Source organism: Scyliorhinus torazame, chromosome 6, assembly GCF_047496885.1.
Source record: "Scyliorhinus torazame isolate Kashiwa2021f chromosome 6, sScyTor2.1, whole genome shotgun sequence".
Lineage (NCBI taxonomy): Eukaryota > Metazoa > Chordata > Chondrichthyes > Carcharhiniformes > Scyliorhinidae > Scyliorhinus > Scyliorhinus torazame.
The window spans coordinates 179,217,896-179,240,762 of record NC_092712.1 but is presented as its reverse complement, the minus strand read 5'-3'; positions in this window follow the sequence as shown (position 1 = coordinate 179,240,762).

Sequence of the window (22,867 nt, the reverse complement as noted above, 5' to 3'; positions counted from 1 at the left end):
GGATTATGGAACAAATGATGGAAGGCATTGAAGGTGTTCACGTCTGTGTCGATGACATAATCATTTGGTCCCCCACCCCGCAGGAGCATTTCAGTCGCCTCCAGCGCATATTCAAACGTATACGTGAGCAGGGCCTCTGCCTCAACAGGGCCAAATGCTCTTTTGGTCAGACGGAACTCAAGTTCCTCGGGGACCACACCTCCCAGTTGGGTGTGCGGCCGGATGCGGACAAGGTGGCTGCTATCACAGCCATGAAAACGCCAGAGGACAAGAAGGTGGTCCTCCGATTTCTGGGCATGGTCAACATTTTAGGGAAGTTCATCCCTAACCTCGCCTCTCATACCACGGCTCTCAGGAACCTGGTCAGGAAGACGACAGACTTCCAATGGTTTCCTGCCCACGAGCGCGAATGGAGAAAACTCAAAACCAAACTCACCACGGCCCCGGTCTTAGCTTTCTTTGATCCAGCAAAAGAGACCAAAATTTCGACCGATGCCAGCCAGTCCGGCATTGGGGCAGTACTCCAGCAACGCAATGAGGCCTCATCATGGGTCCCCGTTGTATATGCGTCACGCGCCATGGCCCCACGGAGCAGCGCTACGCGCAGATAGAAAAGGAGTGCCTGGGCCTTCTGACCGGTGTGGTTAAGTTTCACGATTATGTCTACAACTTCCTCAATTCACCGTCGAGACCGACCATCGCCCGCTGGTCAATATAATACAGAAAGACTTGAATGACATGATGCCTCGCTTCCAGCGTATTCTTCTCAAGCTCCGGCCATATGACTTCCAGTTGGTATACACCCCAGGCAAAGACCTCATCGTTGCTGACGCTCTCTCCAGGGCAGTCAACACTCCATGTGTCCCAGCGGGATTCGTCTTCCAGGTTGATGCCCATGTGGCCTTCGTGGCCTCCAATCTACCTGCCATGGATGAACGCCTCGTCCAAATTCGCCACGAGATGGCAGCTGACCCTTTGCTACAGCGTGTCATGTGCCACCTAACAGACGGGTGGCTCAAGGGCCAATGCCCTCAGTTCTATAATATCAGAGATGATCTGGCGGAGGTAGATGGGGTTCTTTTGAAACTGGACCGCATTGTCATCCCGCATAACATGCGCCAGCTCGTCCTGGAATAGCTACACGAGGGCCATCTTGGCGTGGAAAAGTGCCGCCGACGGGCCCGAGAGGCAGTGTACTGGCCCGGCATTAATGAAGACATAGCCACCACAGTGCTCAACTGCCCCACTTGTCAGCGCTTCCAGCCGGCCCAACCACGTGAGACCCTGCAGCCCCATGAGTTGGTCACGTCACTTTGACAAAACATTGAATTCTTTACCTGTCAGTCTGGCCTCAATAAAACTCGAGATGGATTTGTAGGCATAGTATTATTTATTTTTACCCGACTTGCAAGTCTGACTCGCTTCACAAAAACCCAGAACACAAGCTGCCTCCTGGGTCTTCAGAATCGAGTGCGATTGGAAACAAAGGAATCTCTACAAATACATTCAAATGGCATCAAGTTTCACATAAACAATTCCCATAAGTCATCCTATACCCCTCCTGGCTCGGCCATACATCCTAATTGGCTCACTTCTCATTCCTTAACCCTGGCCTCTTGTTACCCAGCATCCTTTTCTCCTCCTCGACAAGACACCCCTCCCCCTTTCTTGCCATGCTTGCTGAAATCCTTTGTCTATGAACTCACTCGAATTAGACCGGCCTACATTTAAACTAGTTCAGCAGGGGCTTGGGAACTGAATTGTAGCTCCAGTATACAGGAGGTTGAGAGTAGTGAGGTCATGAGTAAGGTTTCAAAGTTGCAGGAGTGTACCGGCAGGCAGGAAGGTGGTTTATAGTGTGTCTTCTTCAATGCCAGGAGCATCCGGAATAAGGTGGGTGAACTTGCGGCATGGGTTGGTACCTGGGACTTCGATGTTGTGGCCATTTTGGAGACATGGATAGAGCAGGGACAGGAATGGTTGTTGCAGGTGCCGGGGTTTAGATATTTCAGTAAGCTCAGGGAAGGTGGTAAAAGAGGGGGAGGGGTTGCATTGTTAGTCAAGGACAGTATTACGGTGGCAGAAAGGACGTTTGATGAGGACTCGTCTACTGAGGTAGTATGGGCTGAGGTTAGAAACAGGAAAGGAGAGGTCACCCTGTTAGGGGTTTTCTATAGGCCTCCGAAAAGTTCCAGAGATGTAGAGGAAAGGATTGCAAAGATGATTCTGGATAGGAGCGAAAGCAACAGGGTAGTTGTTATGGGGGACTTTACCTTTCCAAATATTGACTGGAAACGCTATAGTTTGAGTACTTTAGATGGGTCCGTTTTTGTCCAATGTGTGCAGGAGGGTTTCCTGACACAGTATGTAGATAGGCCAACGAGAGGCGAGGCCGTATTGGATTTGGTACTGGGTAATGAACCAGGACAGGTGTTAGATTTGGAGGTAGGTGAGCACTTTGGTGATAGTGACCACAATTTGATTGCTGATGATTGCTCAATATTCAGCACCATTCACAACTCCTCAGATAATGAAGCAGTATGTAGATAGGCCAACGAGAGGCGGGGCCTGTGCCGTGGGGGCACTCTTTTCCTTCTGCCTCGGCCACAGCCTCCGCAATGGCCGATGCGGAAGTGAACCCCCCTGCGCATGCGCGGGGATGACATCAGCAGCCGCTGACACTCCCGCGCATGCGCGGACTTCTGCCGACCGGCGGAGTCATTTCGGCTCCATCTGGCATGGCGCCAAAGACCTTTCCCGCCGTCCAGCGGCGCGCCAACCATTCCGGCGCAGACCTAGCCCCTCAAGGTGAGGGCTTGGGCCCTAAAGGTGCGGAGAAATCCGCACCTTTGGGGCGGCCCGACGCCGAAGTGGTTCCTGCCACTCCATCCCGCCGGGACCACCCGCCCCGCCGGGTAGGGGAGAATCCCGGCCCTCATTTTAATGCATTACCATTCTTATGATCCCAGACCAGACCCCAATAATGGCTAGGGCACTGGACCAAAACCCGATATTTTAGTTTATTTGTAAGACTGTGCGGGAAGAATGATTCGCTCCAGGAGTGATTGCATGAAGAAATTGGAAATTGGTATTTTTAAAACAAAGCTTTTTTAGGAATACAATATTAAACTCTTTGAGGTGGTGGCGTAGTGGTATTGTCGCTGGACTAGTAATCCAGAGACCCAGGGCAACGATCTGGGAACCCAAGTTCAAATCCTACCATGACGGATGGTGGAAGTTTAACTCAATAAAATATCTAGTATTAAAGTCTAATGATGACTATGAAACTATTGTCAATTGTTGCAAAAGCCCTTCCTTTCGGGTAGGCAATCTGCTATCCTTATATGGTCTGGCCCACATGTAACTCCAAACCCACAGCAATGTGGTTGACTCTTAAATTCTTTTTAAATCCCTTGACATCAAGGCAGCATTTGACCGAGTGTGGCATCAAGGAACCCTAGCAAAACTGGAGTCAATGGGAATCAGAGGGAAATGTCTGCTGGTTAGAGTCATGCCCAGCACAAAGGAAGATGGTTGTGGTGGTTGGACGTCAACCATCTCAGCTCACCACATCACGCAGGAGTTCCTCAGGGTAATCTCCTCGGCCCAACCACCTTCAGCTGCTTCATCAATGACCTCACTTTCAGCGTAGCACCAGAAGTGGGATGTTCGCTGATGATTGCTCAATATTCAGCACCATTCACAACTCCTCAGATAATGAAGCAGTCCATGTCCAAATGCAGCAAGACCTAGACAATATCCAGGCTTGGGCTGACAAGTGGCAAGTTACATTTGCACCACACAAGTGTCAAGCAATGACCATCTCCTACAAGAGAGGATCTAACCATTGCCCCTTGACATTCAATGGCATTATTATTGCTGAATCTCCCACACTTAATATCCTGGGGGTTACCATTGATCAGAAACTGAACTGGACTAACCATTGTCATAATATACACCAGTATATCATGGTGCAAATACACACACACTTATGGACACACAGTGGGACCAATCAACACACACAACACCGCAGCCAATCACCAGTGAGAGCACATGCACTATAAAGACAGGGGGCATCAGAGTTCCCGCTCATTCGAGCTGCAGCTTCCTAGTAAGACAGAACTCACAGCCTGCAGCACAGACATTCACCATGTGCTGAGTGCATCGACTGGTTAGGACAAGGCAAAGGTCTTTAGTTAACGCTAGTATCGTGTTAACCCACAGTGAGAGTATGTTAAACTGTTAATGACCCAATAAAATAGTGTTGTACTATTTCAAGTGTTGGTGACCTGTATGTGTTCCACGGATCCAGAACACCCAACACAACATGATACAAGGAGTTGAGGGATATTAGCACTTCTTAGACCTACCTGCAAGTGATCTGCCTTCCGCCAGCATTCCGTCATCCTGCAACGTGAACAACCTCAGCACGCCGCCGCCGCTCCGCATCGTCGGCAACCTCGGGGTCAACTGGAAGATATTCAAACAGCGCTTCCACTCTTCCTTGAGGCCACAGACAGGGAGGACGCCTCGGATATCAGGAAGATTGCTCTCCTCCTATCCACGGCCGGGGACCATGCCATCCACATTTTCAATTCTCTCACCTTTGCGGATGATGAAGATAAAACAAAGTTCAAGACGGTCCTCCTCAAGCTTGACACTCACTGCAGCATAGAGGTGAATGAAAGTTTCGAGCGCTACGTGTTCAAACAGCGTTTGCAGGGTAAGGATGAACCTTTCCAATCTTTTCTCACTCAACTCCGCATCCTTGCGCAGTCTTGCAGCTACGGGCCCACCTCCGACTCCATGATACGCGACCAGAACATTTTTGGTTTTCAGTCGGACCCCCTACGACAGCAGCTCCTCAAAGTAAAGCAGCTCACCCTAGCGACCGCCATTGAGACCTGTGTCTTACACGAAAACGCCACGAGTCGGTATTCCCACATCCAAGCGGTTGAAACGGCGCGGCAAGGTCCCCACGAGGCGGAACGGGTCCAAGCAATTGAGCAACTCCAGGGCTTCAGCCTGGATGAGGGCGGCCATTTCACGTGCTTTTCGCAGACTCCCACGCTTGTGCGCACCAAATGAGGGAAAGGTGACGTCGAAGAACGTAATCCGCAGGCGCGCATCACGCACGACCGCACCACGCATGCGCGGTGGCGCAGCGAACGTGCTGACGCTACGACGTGCGGCAACTGTGGCTCCGCCCATTTAAAACGGCAATGCCCTGCCAAATCTCGACAATGCCTACGATGTGACAGACTTGGCCACTATGCTGCCTTATGCTGAGCAGCTCAGCCTGCCAATTCATATCACTTCAGCCAGCCTCGCAGGAATGTCCGGGCAATTCAACCCATGGTCATCGAGTCCGATGCGGACCTCCCACACAGCAGTGACACCGAAGACCCGAAGGCGCCTTTTCGAGTCGGTATCGTGATAAAAAACAGGGTGTCCCCGAAGCAAAGACACCAGCCGCTGTCGGTATACAGCATCGATCCAGACGATGAGTGGTGTGCCACCCTGACGGGCAACCGGTCCCAAATACGATTCCGCCTGGACACTGGGGCCTCCGCCAATCTCATTGCGCGGTCTGACTTCCAAAGCCTTCGTGTCAAACCAGCCATCCTTCCATCAGCCTGCCAGCTATGGGATTACAATAGCAATGCCATTGATGCCAGCAGCTCGTGCCAACTTGAATTGATGCACAGGTCACGCAAAGCCATCCTTCCTTTTGAAATCGTGGGCTCCTCGAAAGCCTTCCTGCTTGGCGCGCAGGCATGCAAGCTGTTGAACCTAGTTCAGAGAGTTCCCTCTCTCTCGCCTGCTGACACGTCTGCCTTTCAGGACACTGACTTCAGGGCGCAACTCGACGCCATCATCAACCAGCACCATGACGTCTTTGAAGGCTTGGGCATGCTCCCATGTACCTACAAGATCTTATTGAAACAGAATGATATGACTGTGGTGCACGCACCTCGCACGGTCCCAGCACCCCTCAAGGGCCGCCTCAATCAGCAGCTGCAGGACCTCCAGGACCAAGGAGTGATTTCCAGAGTCACGGAACCGACCGACTGGGTCAGTTCCATGGTATGTGTAAAAAAGCCTTCCGGCGAATTGAGAATTTGCATTGATCCCAAGGATCTAAATCGCAATGTCATGAAGGAGCATTATCCAATGCCCAAGCACGAAGAGATCACATGCGAGATGGCTCGTGCTAAGCTCTTCACCAAACTCGATGCCTCAAAAGGATTCTGGCAAATCTAGCTCGACAGATCCAGCAGGAAACTGTGTACATTTAATACCCCCTTTGGCAGATATTGTTACAACAGGATGCCGTTTGGGATCATATCTGCTTCAGAAGTGTTCCATAGGATTATGGAACAAATGATGGAAGGCATTGAAGGTGTTCGCGTCTGTGTCGATGACATAATCATTTGGTCCCCCACCCCGCAGGAGCATGTCAGTCACCTCCAGCGCATATTCAAACGTATACGTGAGCAGGGCCTCTGCCTCAACAGGGCCAAATGCTCTTTTGGTCAGACGGAACTCAAGTTCCTCGGGGACCACACCTCCCAGTTGGGTGTGCGGCCGGATGCGGACAAGGTGGCTGCTATCACAGCCATGAAAACGCCAGAGGACAAGAAGGTGGTCCTCCGATTTCTGGGCATGGTCAACATTTTAGGGAAGTTCATCCCTAACCTCGCCTCTCATACCACGGCTCTCAGGAACCTGGTCAGGAAGACGACAGACTTCCAATGGCTCCCTGCCCACTAGCGCGAATGGAGAAAACTCAAAACCAAACTCACCATGGCCCCGGTCTTAGCTTTCTTTGATCCAGCAAAAGAGACCAAAATTTCGACCGATGCCAGCCAGTCCGGCATTGGCGCAGTACTCCAGCAACGCAATGAGGCCTCATCATGGGTCCCCATTGCATATGCGTCATGCGCCATGGCCCCACGGAGCAGCGCTACGCGCAGATAGAAAAGGAGTGCCTGGGCCTTCTGACCGGTGTGGTTAAGTTTCACGATTATGTGTACAACTTCCTCAATTCACCGTCGAGACCGACCATCGCCCGCTGGTCAATATAATACAGAAAGACTTGAATGACATGATGCCTCGCTTCCAGCGTATTCTTCTCAAGCTCCGGCCATATGACTTCCAGTTGGTATACACCCCAGGCAAAGACCTCATCATTGCTGATGCTCTCTCCAGGGCAGTCAACACTCCATGTGTCCCAGCGGGATTCGTCTTCCAGGTTGATGCCCATGTGGCCTTCGTGGCCTCCAATCTACCTGCCATGGATGAACGCCTCGTCCAAATTCGCCACAAGATGGCGGCTGACCCTTTGCTACAGCGTGTCATGTGCCACCTAACAGACGGGTGGCTCAAGGGCCAATGCCCTCAATTCTATAATGTCAGAGATGATCTGGCGGAGGTAGATGGGGTTCTTTTGAAACTGGACCGCATTGTCATCCCGCATAACATGCGCCAGCTCGTCCTGGAATAGCTACACTTGGGCCATCTTGGCGTGGAAAAGTGCCGCCGACGGGCCCGAGAGGCAGTGTACTGGCCCGGCATTAATGAAGACATAGCCAACACGGTGCTCAACTGCCCCACTTGTCAGCGCTTCCAGCCGGCCCAACCACGTGAGACCCTGCAGCCCCATGAGTTGGTCACGTCACTTTGACAAAACATTGAATTCTTTACCTGTCAGTCTGGCCTCAATAAAACTCGAGATGGATTTGTAGGCATAGTATTATTTATTTTTACCCGACTTGCAAGTCTGACTCGCTTCACAAAAACCCAGAACACAAGCTGCCTCCTGGGTCTTCAGAATCGAGTGCGATTGGAAACAAAGGAATCTCTACAAATACATTCAAATGGCATCAAGTTTCACATAAACAATTCCCATAAGTCATCCTATACCCCTCCTGGCTCGGCCATACATCCTAATTGGCTCACTTCTCATTCCTTAACCCTGGCCTCTTGTTACCCAGCATCCTTTTCTCCTCCTCGACAAGACACCCCTCCCCCTTTCTTGCCATGCTTGCTGAAATCCTTTGTCTATGAACTCACTCGAATTAGACCGGCCTACATTTAAACTAGTTCAGCAGGGGCTTGGGAACTGAATTGTAGCTCCAGTATACAGGAGGTTGAGAGTAGTGAGGTCATGAGTAAGGTTTCAAAGTTGCAGGAGTGTACCGGCAGGCAGGAAGGTGGTTTAAAGTGTGTCTTCTTCAATGCCAGGAGCATCCGGAATAAGGTGGGTGAACTTGCGGCATGGGTTGGTACCTGGGACTTCGATGTTGTGGCCATTTCGGAGACATGGATAGAGCAGGGACAGGAATGGTTGTTGCAGGTGCCGGGGTTTAGATATTTCAGTAAGCTCAGGGAAGGTGGTAAAAGAGGGGGAGGGGTTGCATTGTTAGTCAAGGACAGTATTACGGTGGCAGAAAGGACGTTTGATGAGGACTCGTCTACTGAGGTAGTATGGGCTGAGGTTAGAAACAGGAAAGGAGAGGTCACCGTGTTAGGGGTTTTCTATAGGCCTCCGAAAAGTTCCAGAGATGTAGAGGAAAGGATTGCAAAGATGATTCTGGATAGGAGCGAAAGCAACAGGGTAGTTGTTATGGGGGACTTTACCTTTCCAAATATTGACTGGAAACGCTATAGTTTGAGTACTTTAGATGGGTCCGTTTTTGTCCAATGTGTGCAGGAGGGTTTCCTGACACAGTATGTAGATAGGCCAACGAGAGGCGAGGCCGTATTGGATTTGGTACTGGGTAATGAACCAGGACAGGTGTTAGATTTGGAGGTAGGTGAGCACTTTGGTGATAGTGACCACAATTTGATTGCTGATGATTGCTCAATATTCAGCACCATTCACAACTCCTCAGATAATGAAGCAGTATGTAGATAGGCCAACGAGAGGCGGGGCCTGTGCCGTGGGGGCACTCTTTTCCTTCTGCCTCGGCCACAGCCTCCGCAATGGCCGATGCGGAAGTGAACCCCCCTGCGCATGCGCGGGGATGACGTCAGCAGCCGCTGACACTCCCGCGCATGCGCGGACTTCTGCCGACCGGCGGAGTCATTTCGGCCCCATCTGGCATGGCGCCAAAGACCTTTCCCGCCGTCCAGCGGCGCGCCAACCATTCCGGCGCAGACCTAGCCCCTCAAGGTGAGGGCTTGGGCCCTAAAGGTGCGGAGAAATCCGCACCTTTGGGGCGGCCCGACGCCGGAGTGGTTCCTGCCACTCCATCCCGCCGGGACCACCTGCCCCGCCGGGTAGGGGAGAATCCCGGCCCTCATTTTAATGCATTACCATTCTTATGATCCCAGACCAGACCCCAATAATGGCTAGGGCACTGGACCAAAACCCGATATTTTAGTTTATTTGTAAGACTGTGCGGGAAGAATGATTCGCTCCAGGAGTGATTGCATGAAGAAATTGGAAATTGGTATTTTTAAAACAAAGCTTTTTTAGGAATACAATATTGAACTCTTTGAGGTGGTGGCGTAGTGGTATTGTCGCTGGACTAGTAATCCAGAGACCCAGGGCAACGATCTGGGAACCCAAGTTCAAATCCTACCATGACGGATGGTGGAAGTTTAACTCAATAAAATATCTAGTATTAAAGTCTAATGATGACTATGAAACTATTGTCAATTGTTGCAAAAGCCCTTCCTTTTGGGTAGGCAATCTGCTATCCTTATATGGTCTGGCCCACATGTAACTCCAAACCCACAGCAATGTGGTTGACTCTTAAATTCTTTTTAAATCCCTTGACATCAAGGCAGCATTTGACCGAGTGTGGCATCAAGGAACCCTAGCAAAACTGGAGTCAATGGGAATCAGAGGGAAAAGTCTGCTGGTTAGAGTCATGCCTAGCACAAAGGAAGATGGTTGTGGTGGTTGGACGTCAACCATCTCAGCTCACCACATCACGCAGGAGTTCCTCAGGGTAATCTCCTCGGCCCAACCACCTTCAGCTGCTTCATCAATGACCTCACTTTCAGCGTAGCACCAGAAGTGGGATGTTCGCTGATGATTGCTCAATATTCAGCACCATTCACAACTCCTCAGATAATGAAGCAGTCCATGTCCAAATGCAGCAAGACCTAGACAATATCCAGGCTTGGGCTGACAAGTGGCAAGTTACATTTGCACCACACAAGTGTCAAGCAATGACCATCTCCTACAAGAGAGGATCTAACCATTGCCCCTTGACATTCAATGGCATTATTATTGCTGAATCTCCCACACTTAATATCCTGGGGGTTACCATTGATCAGAAACTGAACTGGACTAACCATTGTCATAATATACACCAGTATATCATGGTGCAAATACACACACACTTATGGACACACAGTGGGACCAATCAACACACACAACACCGCAGCCAATCACCAGTGAGAGCACATGCACTATAAAGACAGGGGGCATCAGAGTTCCCGCTCATTCGAGCTGCAGCTTCCTAGTAGGACAGAACTCACAGCCTGCAGCACAGGCATTCACCATGTGCTGAGTGCATCGACTGGTTAGGACAAGGCAAAGGTCTTTAGTTAACGCTAGTATCGTGTTAACCCACAGTGAGAGTATGTTAAACTGTTAATGACCCAATAAAATAGTGTTGTACTATTTCAAGTGTTGGTGACCTGTATGTGTTCCACGGATCCAGAACACCCAACACAACATGATACAAGGAGTTGAGGGATATTAGCACTTCTTAGACCTACCTGCAAGTGATCTGCCTTCCGCCAGCATTCCGTCATCCTGCAACATGAACAACATCAGCACGCCGCCGCCGCTCCGCATCGTCGGCAACCTCGGGGTCAACTGGAAGATATTCAAACAGCGCTTCCACTCTTCCTTGAGGCCACAGACAGGGAGGACGCCTCGGATATCAGGAAGATTGCTCTCCTCCTATCCACGGCCGGGGACCATGCCATCCACATTTTCAATTCTCTCACCTTTGCGGATGATGAAGATAAAATAAAGTTCAAGACGGTCCTCCTCAAGCTTGACACTCACTGCAGCATAGAGGTGAATGAAAGTTTCGAGCGCTACGTGTTCAAACAGCGTTTGCAGGGTAAGGATGAACCTTTCCAATCTTTTCTCACTCAACTCCGCATCCTTGCGCAGTCTTGCAGCTACGGGCCCACCTCCGACTCCATGATACGCGACCAGAACATTTTTGGTGTTCAGTCGGACCCCCTACGACAGCAGCTCCTCAAAGTAAAGCAGCTCACCCTAGCGACTGCCATTGAGACCTGTGTCTTACACGAAAACGCCACGAGTCGGTATTCTCACATCCAAGCGGTTGAAACGGCGCGGCAAGGTCCCCACGAGGCGGAACGGGTCCAAGCAATTGAGCAACTCCAGGGCTTCAGCCTGGATGAGGGCGGCCATTTCACGTGCTTTTCGCGGACTCCCACGCTTGTGCGCACCAAATGAGGGAAAGGCGACGTCGAAGAACGTAATCCGCAGGCGCGCATCACGCACGACCGCACCACGCATGCGCGGTGGCGCAGCGAACGTGCTGACGCTACGACGTGCGGCAACTGTGGCTCCGCCCATTTAAAACGGCAATGCCCTGCCAAATCTCGACAATGCCGAAGATGTGGCAGACTTGGCCACTATGCTGCCTTATGCTGAGCAGCTCAGCCTGCCAATTCACATCGCTTCAGCCAGCCTCGCAGGAATGTCCGGGCAATTCAACCCATGGTCATCGAGTCCGATGCGGACCTCCCACACAGCAGTGTCACTGAAGACCCGAAGGCGCCTTTTCGAGTCGGTATCGTGATAAAAAACAGGCTGTCCCCGAAGCAAAGACACCAGCCGCTGTCGGTATACAGCATCGATCCAGACGATGAGTGGTGTGCCACCCTGACGGGCAACCGGTCCCAAATACGATTCCGCCTGGACACTGGGGCCTCCGCCAATCTCATTGCGCGGTCTGACTTCCAAAGCCTTCGTGTCAAACCAGCCATCTTTCCATCAGCCTGCCAGCTATGGGATTACAATAGCAATGCCATTGATGCCAGCAGCTCGTGCCAACTTGAATTGATGCACAGGTCACGCAAAGCCATCCTTCCTTTTGAAATCGTGGGCTCCTCGAAAGCCTTCCTGCTTGGCGCGCAGGCATGCAAGCTGTTGAACCTAGTTCAGAGAGTTCCCTCTCTCTCTCCTGCTGACACGTCTGCCTTTCAGGACACTGACTTCAGGGCGCAACTCGACGCCATCATCAACCAGCACCATGACGTCTTTGAAGGCTTGGGCATGCTCCCATGTACCTACAAGATCTTATTGAAACAGAATGACATGACTGTGGTGCACGCACCTCGCACGGTCCCAGCACCCCTCAAGGACCGCCTCAATCAGCAGCTGCAGGACCTCCAGGACCAAGGAGTGATTTCCAGAGTCACGGAACCGACCGACTGCGTCAGTTCCATGGTATGTGTAAAAAAGCCTTCCGGCGAATTGAGAATTTGCATTGATCCCAAGGATCTAAATCGCAATGTCATGAAGGAGCATTATCCAATGCCCAAGCACGAAGAGATCACATGCGAGATGGCTCGTGCTAAGCTCTTCACCAAACTCGATGCCTCAAAAGGATTCTGGCAAATCTAGCTCGACAGATCCAGCAGGAAACTGTGTACATTTAATACCCCCTTTGGCAGATATTGTTACAACAGGATGCCGTTTGGGATCATATCTGCTTCAGAAGTGTTCCATAGGATTATGGAACAAATGATGGAAGGCATTGAAGGTGTTCGCGTCTGTGTCGATGACATAATCATTTGGTCCCCCACCCCGCAGGAGCATGTCAGTCGCCTCCAGCGCATATTCAAACGTATACGTGAGCAGGGCCTCTGCCTCAACAGGGCCAAATGCTCTTTTGGTCAGACGGAACTCAAGTTCCTCGGGGACCACACCTCCCAGTTGGGTGTGCGGCCGGATGCGGACAAGGTGGCTGCTATCACAGCCATGAAAACGCCAGAGGACAAGAAGGTGGTCCTCCGATTTCTGGGCATGGTCAACATTTTAGGGAAGTTCATCCCGAACCTCGCCTCTCATACCACGGCTCTCAGGAACCTGGTCAGGAAGACGACAGACTTCCAATGGCTCCCTGCCCACGAGCGCGAATGAAGAGAACTCAAAACCAAACTCACCACGGCCCCGGTCTTAGCTTTCTTTGATCCAGCAAAAGAGACCAAAATTTCGACCGATGCCAGCCAGTCCGGCATTGGGGCAGTACTCCAGCAACGCAATGAGGCCTCATCATGGGTCCCCGTTGCATATGCGTCACGCGCCATGGCCCTACGGAGCAGCGCTACGCGCAGATAGAAAAGGAGTGCCTGGGCCTTCTGACCGGTGTGGTTAAGTTTCACGATTATGTCTACAACTTCCTTAATTCACCGTCGAGACCGACCATCGCCCGCTGGTCAATATAATACAGAAAGACTTGAATGACATGATGCCTCGCTTCCAGCGTATTCTTCTCAAGCTCCGGCCATATGACTTCCAGTTGGTATACACCCCAGGCAAAGACCTCATCATTGCTGATGCTCTCTCCAGGGCAGTCAACACTCCATGTGTCCCAGCGGGATTCGTCTTCCAGGTTGATGCCCATGTGGCCTTCGTGGCCTCCAATCTACCTGCCATGGATGAACGCCTCGTCCAAATTCGCCACGAGATGGCAGCTGACCCTTTGCTACAGCGTGTCATGTGCCACCTAACAGACGGGTGGCTCATGGGCCAATGCCCTCAATTCTATAATGTCAGAGATGATCTGGCGGAGGTAGATGGGGTTCTTTTGAAACTGGACCGCATTGTCATCCCGCATAACATGCGCCAGCTCGTCCTGGAATAGCTACACGAGGGCCATCTTGGCGTGGAAAAGTGCCGCCGACGGGCCCGAGAGGCAGTGTACTGGCCCGGCATTAATGAAGACATAGCCAACACGGTGCTCAACTGCCCCACTTGTCAGCGCTTCCAGCCGGCCCAACCACGTGAGACCCTGCAGCCCCATGAGTTGGTCACGTCACTTTGACAAAACATTGAATTCTTTACCTGTCAGTCTGGCCTCAATAAAACTCGAGATGGATTTGTAGGCATAGTATTATTTATTTTTACCCGACTTGCAAGTCTGACTCGCTTCACAAAAACCCAGAACACAAGCTGCCTCCTGGGTCTTCAGAATCGAGTGCGATTGGAAACAAAGGAATCTCTACAAATACATTCAAATGGCATCAAGTTTCACATAAACAATTCCCATAAGTCATCCTATACCCCTCCTGGCTCGGCCATACATCCTAATTGGCTCACTTCTCATTCCTTAACCCTGGCCTCTTGTTACCCAGCATCCTTTTCTCCTCCTCGACAAGACACCCCTCCCCCTTTCTTGCCATGCTTGCTGAAATCCTTTGTCTATGAACTCACTCGAATTAGACCGGCCTACATTTAAACTAGTTCAGCAGGGGCTTGGGAACTGAATTGTAGCTCCAGTATACAGGAGGTTGAGAGTAGTGAGGTCATGAGTAAGGTTTCAAAGTTGCAGGAGTGTACCGGCAGGCAGGAAGGTGGTTTATAGTGTGTCTTCTTCAATGCCAGGAGCATCCGGAATAAGGTGGGTGAACTTGCGGCATGGGTTGGTACCTGGGACTTCGATGTTGTGGCCATTTCGGAGACATGGATAGAGCAGGGACAGGAATGGTTGTTGCAGGTGCCGGGGTTTAGATATTTCAGTAAGCTCAGGGAAGGTGGTAAAAGAGGGGGAGGGGTTGCATTGTTAGTCAAGGACAGTATTACGGTGGCAGAAAGGACGTTTGATGAGGACTCGTCTACTGAGGTAGTATGGGCTGAGGTTAGAAACAGGAAAGGAGAGGTCACCCTGTTAGGGGTTTTCTATAGGCCTCCGAAAAGTTCCAGAGATGTAGAGGAAAGGATTGCAAAGATGATTCTGGATAGGAGCGAAAGCAACAGGGTAGTTGTTATGGGGGACTTTACCTTTCCAAATATTGACTGGAAACGCTATAGTTTGAGTACTTTAGATGGGTCCGTTTTTGTCCAATGTGTGCAGGAGGGTTTCCTGACACAGTATGTAGATAGGCCAATGAGAGGCGAGGCCGTATTGGATTTGGTACTGGGTAATGAACCAGGACAGGTGTTAGATTTGGAGGTAGGTGAGCACTTTGGTGATAGTGACCACAATTTGATTGCTGATGATTGCTCAATATTCAGCACCATTCACAACTCCTCAGATAATGAAGCAGTATGTAGATAGGCCAACGAGAGGCGGGGCCTGTGCCGTGGGGGCACTCTTTTCCTTCTGCCTCGGCCACAGCCTCCGCAATGGCCGATGCGGAAGTGAAGCCCCCTGCGCATGCGCGGGGATGACGTCAGCAGCCGCTGACACTCCCGCGCATGCGCGGACTTCTGCCGACCGGCGGAGTCATTTCGGCTCCATTTGGCATGGCGCCAAAGACCTTTCCCGCCGTCCAGCGGCGCGCCAACCATTCCGGCGCAGACCTAGCCCCTCAAGGTGAGGGCTTGGGCCCTAAAGGTGCGGAGAAATCCGCACCTTTGGGGCGGCCCGACGCCGGAGTGGTTCCTGCCACTCCATCCCGCCGGGACCACCCGCCCCGCCGGGTAGGGGAGAATCCCGGCCCTCATTTTAATGCATTACCATTCTTATGATCCCAGACCAGACCCCAATAATGGCTAGGGCACTGGACCAAAACCCGATATTTTAGTTTATTTGTAAGACTGTGCGGGAAGAATGATTCGCTCCAGGAGTGATTGCATGAAGAAATTGGAAATTGGTATTTTTAAAACAAAGCTTTTTTAGGAATACAATATTAAACTCTTTGAGGTGGTGGCGTAGTGGTATTGTCGCTGGACTAGTAATCCAGAGACCCAGGGCAACGATCTGGGAACCCAAGTTCAAATCCTACCATGACGGATGGTGGAAGTTTAACTCAATAAAATATCTAGTATTAAAGTCTAATGATGACTATGAAACTATTGTCAATTGTTGCAAAAGCCCTTCCTTTCGGGTAGGCAATCTGCTATCCTTATATGGTCTGGCCCACATGTAACTCCAAACCCACAGCAATGTGGTTGACTCTTAAATTCTTTTTAAATCCCTTGACATCAAGGCAGCATTTGACCGAGTGTGGCATCAAGGAACCCTAGCAAAACTGGAGTCAATGGGAATCAGAGGGAAAAGCCTGCTGGTTAGAGTCATGCCTAGCACAAAGGAAGATGGTTGTGGTGGTTGGACGTCAACCATCTCAGCTCACCACATCACGCAGGAGTTCCTCAGGGTAATCTCCTCGGCCCAACCACCTTCAGCTGCTTCATCAATGACCTCACTTTCAGCGTAGCACCAGAAGTGGGATGTTCGCTGATGATTGCTCAATATTCAGCACCATTCACAACTCCTCAGATAATGAAGCAGTCCATGTCCAAATGCAGCAAGACCTAGACAATATCCAGGCTTGGGCTGACAAGTGGCAAGTTACATTTGCACTACACAAGTGTCAAGCAATGACCATCTCCTACAAGAGAGGATCTAACCATTGCCCCTTGACATTCAATGGCATTATTATTGCTGAATCTCCCACACTTAATATCCTGGGGGTTACCATTGATCAGAAACTGAACTGGACTAACCATTGTCATAATATACACCAGTATATCATGGTGCAAATACACACACACTTATGGACACACAGTGGGACCAATCAACACACACAACACCGCAGCCAATCACCAGTGAGAGCACATGCACTATAAAGACAGGGGGCATCAGAGTTCCTGCTCATTCGAGCTGCAGCTTCCTAGTAGGACAGAGCTCACAGCCTGCAGCACAGACATTCACCATGTGCTGAGTGCATCAACTGGTTAGGACAAGGCAAAGGTCTTTAGTTAAAGCTAGTATCGTGTTAACCTACAGGGAGAGTATGTTAAACTGTTAATGACTCAATAAAATAGTGTTGCACTATTTCAAGTGTTGGTGACCTGTATGTGTTCCACGGATCCAGAGCGCCCAACACAAAACCATATAAATTCAGTGCCTACAAGAACAGGTTGAAGGCTAGGTATCCTATGGCAAGTAACTCAACTTCTGACCACCCAAAGCCTGTCCACCACCTACAAGGCACAAGTCAGGATTGTAATGGAATCCTCTCCTCTTGCCTGGATGAGTGCAGGTCCAACAACACCCAAGAAGGTCTACACTATCCAGGACATAGAGGCCCGCTTGATTGCTCCTCCTTTCACATACATACAAACCTTCTACCACCGACGAACAATGGAAGCCGTGTTTACCATCTACAAGATGCAATACAGGAACTCACCAGGGTTCCTTAGGCAGCATCTTCCAAACCATGACCACTACCACCTTGAAGGACAAGAGCAGCAGATGCCTGGGAACCCCACCACCTGGAGGTTCCCCTCCAAGTCACCCAACAACCTGACTTGGAAATAAATCGCCGCTCCTTCTCTGTCGCTGGGTCAACATCCTGGAACCCCCTCTTTAACAGTACCGTGGGTGTACCTACACCTCAGGGATTTCAGCAGTTCAAAAGTCAACTCACCACCAGCTTCTGTAAGGCAACTAGGGATGGCCAATGAATGCTGGTCCAGCCAGCGACGCCCACATCCTGTAACATTTTTGTTTAAATATAGAACTGAAGCTCTCCTTGAGGCGTTGCTGCATTGACATGAATGCCTGGGAATCATTAATCATTCAAAATAGCAGCAACATGCCCAACAAGCTGCATTGTGCTTTGCGTTACAATGGGTGGGATTTGCTGTGTACCCAGTGGCGTGTTTGGCAGCAGTGGAGATAGCCCACTATTGGCAAACGTCGGAATCTTCTGGTCCTGCCGATGTCAATGACTTTTTCCATTGCTTGCACATTGGGGGTTGTCATTGGCGGTACCAGTAGCTCCCACCGGCAGGAAGAGTCGGAAAGTTTTGAAAGGGAAATAAACCCTGCAATCAGGATTCACTAGATCATGGGATATCCTGCCCCATGTGCCCAAAGAGCTGCGGGTCAAGAATCAGCCTGTTCAGCAACTTGTGACCCTCAGTAGACAGTTCTTCTCAAATCGAATGACAGCCATTGCCGACTAAACAAAGAAGGAAGGCAGTCCAGTTGGAGTTTTGTGCTTCCTATTGTTGATATCAAGGGTCTCAGATTAATTGCCTGCTGCTACCTTGGCAGCTGGTCATGTGGAAGACCCAATGTTGGATGAGGATTAAAAACATATTGCAATATTTTTTAATAACTGCACAACGCACCATTTCTATCTAAATTCAGAGCACTTAGGGTAATACTCTGAAATACTGCTGAATTTAATGCCAGTGTGTTTTTATCTTTGAAGTACATATGATCTTTTTCATCTGAGATGAATGGGTTCATCCAGGCATCACATGTAGCAATTTTTAATAAACCAAGCAAGATCGTCTTTTGACATTTGATGTTGCTGTTGAGTGATCTATCCTGTAGGGGTAGCTGCTGTTAATTCTTTGTGAATAAGTGTTTCTCTGCCAATCATTGCCTGAATAGCCTTACAGCACAATTTATACTCCCGTATGCATGGTAAGCCAAAGAATTTGTGGAAAATGAGTGAGCAATGAGAAATGATACCAAACACTGTGATGCATTGAAATGAGAGTAATGAATGGGTAATTTGACATGGTTGAATTCTGACAGTTTAGCACTTGCATCATTTTCTAGTGATGTGTAATGAAAAGCCTGAGTAATCTACAACTGCTCGGTTCTGTGTTGTTGTCTATTTATTTAGTTTTGTCCTCATGTTAAGGTGGTATTTTAATCACACAGAAGTGGTTGTGAAAGCTTTTTAATTTGTTTGCCAAACATTGGAGACATCAATGCAATTCTCATTGAAGCATATAATTGTCACCAGGGGCGGAATTCTCCGTTATCGGCGCAAAGTCCGCCGATCGGCGCAAGAAACGGCGCAAATCCGACTTGCGTCACGTCGGAAAAATGGGTCAAAAGTCTCCGGCCCGAAATGGGCGAGAAGCAACGTGACGGGATCTGCGCTTGCGCACGTGGTTCACGCCGTGCAGCGTCATACGCGTCGCACGGCGTGACGGCTCATAAGGCAGCGCTGCTCCCTCAACCCAACTGGAACACCCGACCGGAACACCCGACTGGATGGCTGGCCGCCGCTCAGCCCCGAGGTTCGAGTCACGCGATGTGGAGGCGCTCCTGGACGCAGTGGAGCAGAGGAGGGACGCCCTGTATCCCGGGCACGGCCGCAGAGTTCCCCACGCCACAGCCGGCGTCGGTGGAGGGAGGTGGCAGAGGCCGTCACCGCTGCGGCCCTGACACCACGGACAGGCACCCAGTGCCACAAGTAGGTGAACGACCTTGGCAGAGCAGGCAGGGTGAGCCTCCCCATATCCCCCCTCCCCCATATCCCCCCTCCCCCATATACCCCCTCCCCATATCCCCCCTCCCCATATCCCCCCTCCCCCATATCCCCCCTCCCCCATATCCCCCTCCCCATATCCCACCTCCCCATATCCCCCTCCCCCATATCCCCCTCCCCATAACCCCCCTCCCCCATATCCACCCTCCCCCATATCCCCCATATCCCTCCTCCCCATATCCCCAATATCCCCCCTCCCCATATCCCCCCTCCCCCATACCTCCCCTCCCCCATATCCCCCCTCCCCCATATCTCCCTCCCCAATAACCCCCGTCCCCCATATCCCCCCTCCCCCATATCCCCCCTCCCCCATATCCCCCTCCCCATATCCCCCTCCCCCATATCCCCCCTCCCCATATCCCCCCTCCCCCACATCCCCCCTCCCCCATATCCCCCTCCCCATATCCCCCCTCCCCATATACCCCATATCCCCCCTCCCCATATCCCCCCTCCCCATATCCCCCCTCCCCCATATCCCCCCTCCCCATATCCCCCTCCCCATATCCCCCCTCCCCCATATTCCCCCTCCCCATATCCCCCCTCCCACATATCCCCCCTCCCCATATCCCCCCTCCCACATATCCCCCCTCCCCATATCCCCCCTCCCGCTCCCCAATATCCACCCTCCCCCATATCCCCCATATCCCTCCTCCCCCATATCCCCAATATCCCCCCTCCCCATATCCCCCTCCCCATATCTCCCCTCCCCCATATCCCCCCTCCCCCATATCCCCCCTCCCCCATATCCCCCTCCCCATATCCCCCTTCCCCCATATCCCCCTCCCCATACCCGCCCTCCCCATATCCCCCCTCCCCCACATCCCCCCTCCCCATAACCCCCCTATCCCCCCTCCCCATATCCCCCCTCTCCCATAGCCCGCTCCCCATATCCCCCTCCCATATCCCCCCTCCCCCATATCCCCCTCCCCATATACCCCCTCCCCATATCCCCCTCCCCCTCCCCATATCCCCCCTCCCACAAATCCCCCATATCCACCCTCCCCCATATCCCCCCTACCCATATCCCCCCTCCCCATACCCCCTCTCCCCCATATCCCCCTCCCCCATATCCCCCATACCCCCCTCCCCATACCCCATTCCCCGATATCCCCCTCCCCATATCCCTCCTCCCCCATATCCCCCATCCCCCATAGCCCCCCTCCCCCATATCCCCCTCCCCATATCCCCCCTCCCCCACATCCCCCCTCCCCCATATCCCCCCTCCCCATATCCCCCACATCCCCCCTCCCCATATCCACCCTCCCCCATATCCCCCCTCCCCCATATCCTTCCTCCCCCATATCCCCACTCCCCCATATCACCCTCCCCCATTTCCCCCCTCCCCATATCCCCCCTCCCCATATCCCCCTCCCCACTCCCCATATTCCCCCTCCCCATATCCCCCTCCTCATATCCCCCCTCCCCCATATCCCCCCTCCCCCATATCCCCACTCCCCATATCCCCATCCCCCATATCCCCCATATCCCCCCTCCCCCATATCCCCCCTCCCCATATCCCCCTCCCCCATATCCCCCCTCCCCCATATCCCCCACATCCCCAAGTGAATCCAGCCCTAACCTTAACCTCTGCAATGCACGCGCAACCGATGGCGTGCATTCATATACCTGCCTAACACTGTTGCCTTTTACCCCTGCCACCACCACCCCCCCCCCCCCCCCCACAGGAGAAGCGCGCACACAACAATAGGGAGCATGTGTGGACTGGAGGAGGCCCCGCTGATGAGAGGCCACTGACCGAACACGAGGAAAGGGTTCTGTAACTGGTTGGCGGACCTGAGGACCGGGAGGTTACTGATGCAGAGGTCGGGGGCGTACTAGCAAGTGAGTCACCGACAGCCCGTCCCCATATCCCCCCTCCCCCATATCCCCCCTCCCCCATGCCACCTGATCACTGCCTGCGTGTCTAACCATGCATGCTTCATTGTGTATCGCAGGAGCAAACTTCGAGGCACCCATCCCCGCAGATGCAGACCGCCCGCAGGATGCCCCTCGGAGACCACAGGAGACGGAGAGACCCGGACCCTCCGGCATGCGACGCCCGCAGGATGCCCCTCAGAGGCCACGGGAGACGGAGAGACCCGGACCCTCCGGCATGCGACACCCGCAGGATGCCCCTCGGAGGCCACGGGAGACGGAGAGACCCGGACCCTCCGGCATGCGACGCCCGCAGGATGCCCCTCGGAGGCCACGGGAGACGGAGAGACCCGGACCCTCCGGCATGCGACGCCCGCAGGATGCCCCTCGCACACCACGGGAGACGGAGAGACCCGGACCCTCCGGCATGCGACGCCCGCAGGATGCCCCTCGCACACCACGGGAGACGGAGAGACCCGGACCCTCCGGCATGCGACGCCCGCAGGATGCCCCTCGCACACCACGGGAGATAGAGAGACCTGGAGCAACAGGGAGACGACACCCCCGTCACGTGCGGGAGCGACGAGGCAGGCGTGTGCCACCCAGCGACGAGGGGGGCAGCCACAGGCCCCCGTCACATCCGAGCCAGGAAACCACTACCCAGGACACCACTATCCAGGACACCACTACCCAGGACACCCCTACCCGGGACAGCACTACCCAGGACACCCCTACTCGGGACAGCACTACCCAGGAAGACAAAATACCGGACAGTGACTCAGAGTGGATGGGTGGAGACGAACCCCCACCCCAAAGTGCCATGGACTCAGAGTGGGACGAAGAGCACGACACAATGCCACTGCTGTCACCATCGCAGAAACACTCACCTCGGTTGGGCACTTTAGTGATGAGGCGTCTGGTACACTCACTGGTGCGCACAACACAGCCGTCCCGGTACAGCAGGTGGAGGTAGGAGCAGCAGAGGGGCCGGGCGGTCGGAGGGCAGCCCAGCCCAAGCGAACATCTGCCGCCCAGATGGATCCCGGGTTCCTGGAGTTACCACACCCACACATAGATCCGATGCAACCACCGACCCAGAGACGAGCGAAGAGGGTGACGGCCGGCTTGCGGCGGCTGCAGTCGCAGGTGGAGGAGTCCACCCGCGTCCAGGAGCTGGAAGTGGTGCCGGTCATGCGTGCCACCCAGGCCGACACCGCACGGGTGGCGTCCGCGGTGGAGGCAATGGGTGCGACGGTGACAGACATGGGGAACGGTTTGCGAGGCCTGGGGCTTTCCATGCAGGCGGCGTCTGTGGCCCAGGACATGGCTGCCCTCTCACAGGAGGCCATGAGCTAGTGCCAGCGCCAGATGGCAGAGGCGCTCAACGCCATAGCCCAGTCTCAGCAGGCCATGGCCCAGTCTCAGCAGGCTATAGCCCAGTCTCAGCAGGCCATGGCCCAGTCTCTGCAGGCCATCGCTGAGGGCATCGGCGCCAGTGGCCATGTGCGAGCCGGCG